General features: G+C 34.0%; 1 protein-coding gene across 1 annotated transcript in view; it reads left to right on the forward strand.

The window, feature by feature from the left end:
• Positions 1-2104: 2104 nt before the first annotated feature.
• The window catches only part of LOC136828844 (uncharacterized), a 101914-nt gene continuing 95993 nt past the window's right edge, over positions 2105-8025 (forward strand). Inside the window, exon 1 of the mRNA XM_067087116.1 lies at positions 2105-2148. The gene's annotated coding sequence lies outside the window, so the exon portion shown is untranslated. The remainder of the gene's footprint in view (positions 2149-8025) is intronic.

Genomic DNA, 8025 nt, shown 5'->3' on the forward strand with positions numbered 1-8025 from the left:
TGTGTACAATGTAGTAAGTAAGTAATTTCTGGCACTGTTTCTTTTCATTGGAAACTAACCTCCATTAGCTTAGTTGCAGGATTATTTAGCAGGTTAGGTTGGACAGACAAGGCGATGTCGAAAAGGAAGACGAATATTGCGGCTAAGATGACCAGTATGCGCCTGAAGCATCACCTCAAAAATTTGACTTAATGATCACACATATCTTCTTTGCTTGGAAGACTTAAAAACCTCTGTCACGCTTGATTTAATGACGACTTTCTGCGTGAAAAAGGCGGAAGAATATATGCAGATTTTAACGTTACAGGACCTGGCGTTCAAGTTGATGTCGGTGCATACTGGTTTCCGTGCAAACAATTTTTTAAAATCAATTCTTATAAATAATTCAGTGCATACTGGTATTCAATAAAAACATCCTTATCTACTCTTCTTTTGTTTTGGTATATCTGTCTTCTTTCTTAACCGAAACCAGTTAACCTTGCAATATTTTGTCAAGCGAAATTACGTTTCCATTTCATCTAGATCGGCCATGAAGCGGAAAGTAAACCGATTTTCCCCTCTCGTTGAAATATCAGTTTTTATCAAGTTACTTGCCAGCAATTATTTCAGACACTGGAAAATTAAGGAGAGACTGACAGTAGGCAAAGTCAAACAAAGCTTACATTTTTTTTTTAAATAATCCAAATCCCGATATGTGGGACTTTCTCAAGCATCGAAGTACAAAGTTAAATTTGGGTTGATTGTACCGCAGACTTTCCCTCAAATTATGTCCCGGTCAATTTTATAAGTGACACCAGCAACGCCATTTTTAAAACTACTTGGAGATCGAAAGGCTCTACCTGACAGGCATCACCTCCTCATAAGGATAAAAATGTGTGTATATATATATATATATATATATATATATATATATATATATATATGTGTGTATATACACATATATATGTATTATATACAAAACCTCATCCCAAAGACTTGTTGAATACCGGAAGGGTAACACTTACGAAGCCACTTTTTCTAAGGTGCAAAAGTTGTGAAGCATATATATAAAATATGTGTAAATATATAAATGTATGTATTATATATATATATATATATATATATATATATATATATATATATATATAATATAATATATATATATATATATATATATATATATATATATATATGTATATATATACACATACACACATATATATAAATACACACATATGTACACACATATATATGTATATGTGTGTGTGTGTGTGTTAACAATTTGATGCACAGATTTACGAACACAGACATCTTACGACTTGAGATGCTGTTCAGTGTTTCTTAATGAAATTCGTCTCTGTGAAGTTATTTTTTATGTTTTTAATACCTTGCAAGAGTAGTTTTCAACGGAATGACGAAAGGTTATGCACACACGAGCACATATACATATAATACGTACATATTATTCCATCGAAAACTACTCTTGCAAGGTATTAAAAACATAAGATGTCTGTGTTCGTAAATCTGTGCGTCATATTTATAACTGCTTATGACCTAAACTAAATTCAATGCTGTAAAGATTTTAACGTTACCGTCTTTAACTTCAATACCCTGTCTGCTATTAATAACAATATACCTGCAGTCGTTGTTGTATTAGGCATTATTTTTACAATCTTTCTTTGTTTCAACAGGCATAAAGGCCTCAGAGGTCATATTTTTCTATTTACGGTTTTCAGCTGGTGTTGTAGTTTTGTATTATCCTCCTATCTCAATATATTTTTTTCCTCATTAGTTTGTTTTGTTTTTATCATCAAGCATCTTTCTGACTTTTTTATGTAAATGGCATTACTTTTATTCACTGTTATTTGTACCACGCGTTCTTGTTTCTCCTTCTTCCTTCTCCCCCTTGCATCCTCTTTTCTCTAACCCCTCCTTTTTCCTCCTACTGTCCTGCTTTTGGGCCAATCAGAGCCGGGTTCAGGTGGCACTACGTCACGAGTGGTCGACCACTCAGGAGCCGGTGAGGCAACGGGACTTGCTGACTGGAGTTGGGGCGGGGGAGGGAGGGGAGGGAACTAGTAGGCGTCAGGAACCTATAAAAGGCCAAGTTTAAGCGCCGTGGCAGAGCCCTCCATCGCGCCAGTTCATCTTCGGCTGGTGGACACGAAGGTTGAGTAACTACTCGTCACTCGCCTGAGCCGAAGAGAGAGAGAGAGAGAGAGAGAGAGAGAGAGAGAGAGAGAGAGAGAGAGAGAGAGAGAGAGAGAGAGACGCAGTTACTCGAGCCTGTGTGGACTTCAGAGTGCGGGGGGGAACTTTTGGAAAAAGAAAAAAAAAAAACTTTTTAAGAGAGAAGAAGAAGTTGATAGAGTGCTGAGTTTGTTTTAATAAAAAAAAAAGGGGGTTTGAAATAGGAGAGGACACAAAACAAGACAAACACTAAATCTGCATCCGAGCAACAAGTGTCTCTACACCGCTGGTGAGTACCTAATCGAGATGAATGTCTGTCGTGTCATTTGTTTGATTAACTGAATCACTGACATTGTTTACCAAGTGCTGTTGTTCTACGAGAGTCCTTACAATGCATTAATTACTGCTTATGTTCCTTTCTGTTACGGTGATCAGTGGAAACCACTTGGGTATTCTGAAAGAAGTTTTTAATTTTTTTATGAGAGAAAAAGTTTTTTGTTTGAATATATTTTTTTTACAGACGAACAAAACGAAACTGTTGAAAACTCTCTTGTTAGCTTTCTGTGAGAGACAAGCCGTAGCCTACTTCAGTTTATTGATGGGAAATTTTTGGAAAGTTTGAAAGTGAGTCATTTCCGAACAAATCTCATTAGACTGGTCGGTAACAAATATTTTTAATGATCAACATTCCGTCGACGGCTTCTCATTCCTTATAAAGAAAAGAAGACCTTTCTCTAACGTCATCAGGAAAAAAAAATTAATGGAGGTCAAGAAAATTTTGTATGCAAGATAAGTACAGTATGAATGAGAGAAAACAAAAGTTTCTAGAACACATGGTCTGGCGTTTTCTTACATTTAACATTAATAGGTCGCGTGTGCAAGTTTTTAAAATCAACGCCAAAACTGGATTATGCAATTTTATTTTGTCCGTCAAATATTTCATAGCAAACACTTGCGCTTAAGGCAGTAATTGAGAGAGAGAGAGAGAGAGAGAGAGAGAGAGAGAGAGAGAGAGAGAGAGAGAGAGAGAGAGAGAGAGAGAGAGAGCACTGAACTCGTGACTGGGAAGATATTGTCACTATATTACTATTTATGAAATTATTATAGGGGCAGCTCGCAACCTCCTTCGCAGTACAACTGTTGATTTATTATTTTTTTCCATGACTCAGAATTCAGTAGTCGTAAGTGCCTCCTCCACACTTCAAGTCCAAATGAATTGAAAAATAACACATATGATTAACAACTACGGGAAAATGAAACGAGTTCTCCATCCGTCTTTCAGACTCATCTGTTCTGAGATATTAATTTTTTGTGTGTTTGTTAATCATCCATTTTCCACAATTATATTCTTAATCAAATTATGGGTAATTACTGCCATTTCTATCTCAACCAGCCAATACTTTAGAATAATCTAAACCATTCAGTCAAAAGATAAAAACTTTATTCTTAACTGCATTTCTATCATAGCTGATCCACTTTGGGATTGAAAACCCATTTGACTGAGCGCGGATTTTGCAATCTGGGATGACGTCATTCAATTGTCTTACCCTCCGCTTTTACGTTTTGTTTATCTGTTCATTATCGATATCCCTACCACCTTCTTCTACCTTTCAAAGAGCCTACTAAAACAAATGTATACGCGCATCCACATGGTAGCAATTAAACACTGCTAGGATGAACTCCTCTCTGTAGAATATTTGATTGTATTTATTATTGTATCAATCTGCCCTGAACATCCTTGTTGTTCTGAAACAACGGCTTTATTTACGGGGTTATTGTCTAATCAATCTCGAATAGGATCGTTGTTCTTCTCCGTGCATTACGCGACGTTCAGTACTTGCGAAAAGGGAACAATGATTGAGTGCACGAATTTCGTATTCATTAAACTAGGGCCTTTCTAACTATTTCAGATCTCTGTTTCTTGATTACCCTTTCGGTTATTCCCTGAGTCTTTTTCTTATTTATCTTTTACACTGAAGAGGGATCCTTCAAACCAGGAGAGATCAGATATCAAGGAAATGAGATCGCGAGTTTTAGTTCAGAAGTATGAAAACCTCGGTAACAAAGCATTTAACAGGATAAATTGAATTTCAGGCGGTATAAAACAGCTCCTACAGAAAACATCGACAACACACCTTAACATTAAGCTGAATGAATGATTAAATGTGCACATGAACTTACATTCATGTGACTAATATACAGACATACATGTATATATATACAGTAAGTGTATATATATATATATATATATATATATATATAGTATATATATATATATAGTATATATATATATATATATATATATATATATATATATATATATATATATATATATATATATATATATATATATATGAGTCCGTTCAAAGTACAGCTACAACTGACAATCTATATCCATAAACATGCATTTATATATACATATAATATATATATATATATATATATATATATATATATATATAAATATATATATGTATATATGTGTGTGTGTGTGTGTGTGTGTGTTTGTGTGTGTGTGTGTGTGTGTAGCACAACTATCAAAAGATCAAAATGATCTTTTCTTACGATTTCCTTTTTGTTTTGAATTTATACCCTCAAACGACACATTACTATTACTACTGTAACTACAACTGTTATTTTTTAAACATATATATTATATGTTGTGTATACATACATACAGACGTAGATACCTACATACATGCATATATACATACATTATATATACACACATATATATATGTACATATATATTTATATTCATATTTATGTATACTGTATACATATTATATATTAATATTATTTATAATGTTTCCTCTTGATTGTCCAGCAGTTAAATTGTGCTCAATTTCCTGGTGACATTAACCACTAATACTATCGACTGTTGCGCGTTCCATTACAGACTAATTTGTTATCTAAGGTGCTTAAATGATGGCCAGCGAAATTAATAAACCAGCAAAATAAATAAACACAGCTGAAAGTTAAGGGCAATAATTATACTATGAAGACAGACGTGCATACAATCACATATCCACATCCACACATAAATGTGTTTGTATCATATATATATATATATATATATATATATATATATATATATATATATATATATATATATATATGTATATATATATATATATACATATATATATATATATATATATATATATATATAGAATATATATATATATATATATATATATATATATATATATATATATATATATATATATATATATATATACATAGATATATATATATATATATATATATTATATATATATATATATATATATATATATATATATATATATATATATATATATATATATATATATATATATACTATATACACATACAGACACACACACACACATACCGTGTAAATATATGTATATATATGTATGTATTTGTGTATATATATATGTACATGTACTTGTGTACATGAGAGCGAGATAGCGTAAAAGATAGCTGGCGTTTTTCTTTCCAAGTTCAAACAACTCCGGAGTCGGTACACTTATGCGACCGAAAAACCACCTGTTTATTACCAGTACCTACGTATTATCCCCCTGTAGGCGAAACAAGTCTTGCATTTAAAAGTGGATGGAGGTACGGAATGGCCGAATGCCGAGGGAGGCTAAAGTGAATTATTCTCAGTTCAATGTTATATACTATGTACAAGAGAGAGAGAGAGAGAGAGAGAGAGAGAGAGAGAGAGAGAGAGAGAGAGAGAGAGAGAGAGAGGTAGTTCCCCATGAAAAGTATAAGAAAGTGAATTCAGATAAAGAGATCCAACACTTGCAAATGAGAAGTATTTATGGCAGTACTAATATTAGTAGGGGAACATAGAGGAAAAATTAGTATTAGTGGTGGTACCAGCGTTTTCCATCATCCTTTCTCCTTATCGCATTTTCTTGCCAAATTAGAAACTACCAACAGAACTTTCCTATTTATAGACAGTGGTCAACAAACGAAATTCGAAATACTGCATGTTCCTCATTGGACGGGTTGGTATCGTTCTCAGCTGGCACTCTGCTGGGCCTGCGTTCGATTCTCCGACCGGCCAATGAAGAATTAGAGGAATTTATTTCTAGTAATAGAAATTCATTTCTCGCTATTATGTGGTTGGGATTCCACAATAAGCTGTAGGTCCGTTGCTAGGTAACCAATTGGTTCTTAGCCTCGTAAAATAAGTCTAATCCTTCGGGCCAGCCCTAGGAGAGCTGTTAATCAGCTCAGTGGTCTGGTTAAACTAAGGTTTACTTAACTTTTTCGAAATACTATAGGTTGGCCCTTTCTAGTGGTGTAGGGGAGAGAAACATTGGCATCTACCACTATGCCAATGTCCTTCTTTATATTTAGTTTTGCTATGCAGTTCCCTGGCTCTGGTGGCCCAGACTACTGTAAGGGAAACTCAGAGATATTGCTGTTAATACCTCCCTAAATAATTTACCTTGTGCATAAAATGAATAACGTTCAATTCGAATGACTCCATGGATTTTAATCTGACATTTCAGAGCAGTAACTACAATACTGAAACACGGACAGTATTCACTATAATGCATTTACGAACTACTAATAAAGTAAATCAGAACATAATCATGATCCTTGAGGGTCAACTAAACTAATATTCAACTATAAGAAAAACAGTATTATCTGCTTTGTCCAGTAGAACTAATTTCACTGGTTATTTCTACAATCAGTAGACTGACCCCTCGAATCAAAACGCTCGTTATCTCTTTCTGGTAACACAGTACACAAACTGTTGGTGTATTAGTTGGTGCTTTGTAAAACTCGAGGCTTTTTTTCCACCAGAATTAGTTTCCAATTTACCGCGCTCGGTCCCAAAACCGGCCCCTAATTCTTCACAGAGAGCATAATTATAAAGCCGAAAAGTTTCAGTTCATTTGCCCCAAATGAAGCTGGACCCAGAAGTCAGGAGAGCACCACGCGTGCGGTGTCCCAAATGAGTGGGCGGAAACAAAAGAGAAATCACAATCGAGTACACAGGGATTTTGGGACTCACGGGATGAACCATACCCCCATCTAGGCCTACCTTCATAAATCCGGACGCGAAAAGACTACTAGATACAAATGTACTTTTTTTTTTTATGCGCCGTTATGCTTCGGTCGTTTAGCTTCCGTAATTTATGTGGTTTGTGATTTTATCGACAGTTATTGTACTGATGCGTTTCGTAAACAGATTTTTTTTTAATGGGCGATTGAATAATTTGCATTGAGCACTCGAAAGGGGATACACGCGCACATTTTTTTTGTGCAACAAAAACAAAAATAGTTATGTAATTAACAATATAAACGACAGGCACGAATTTTATTGAAATGTAATGCTTTTTTTAAAATGGCGGTGCACGTTTAATTTTAAGGTTACATTTGTGTATGTCTTGTGACATTTTCCTTACTGTCGCTAACAGATCTTTACTGAATACAGATTTCTTTCCAGTACTATCTGGTGTTTATTTCTTGTGTTGCAATGATGCACCGCCGAGCGGGGACCTTAAGTTCATGCATATGACAGAGGACCTAAAAACAATCAACAAAGGAATAAATAAATAAATAAATAAATAAAACTATAAATAAATAAATAAATAAAACTATAAATAAATAAATAAATAAAACTATAAATAAATAGATAAGTGAAAATATAAATAAATAAAAATATAAATAAATAAATGATATAACGTAAGTTAATTAAAGAAAAGAACAGCATTTTCAAAAGAGGTTTCAGGAATTAACTGTTCTCATGGGATAATTTTAAGCCAGATTAGTATCACACAAATCAAAGGAGAGGAGTACGAGAGAGAGAGAGAGAGAGAGAGAGAGAGAGAGAGAGAGAGAGAG

The sequence above is a fragment of the Macrobrachium rosenbergii genome, chromosome 43, assembly GCF_040412425.1.
Source record: "Macrobrachium rosenbergii isolate ZJJX-2024 chromosome 43, ASM4041242v1, whole genome shotgun sequence".
In the NCBI taxonomy this organism is placed as follows: Eukaryota; Metazoa; Arthropoda; class Malacostraca; order Decapoda; family Palaemonidae; genus Macrobrachium; species Macrobrachium rosenbergii.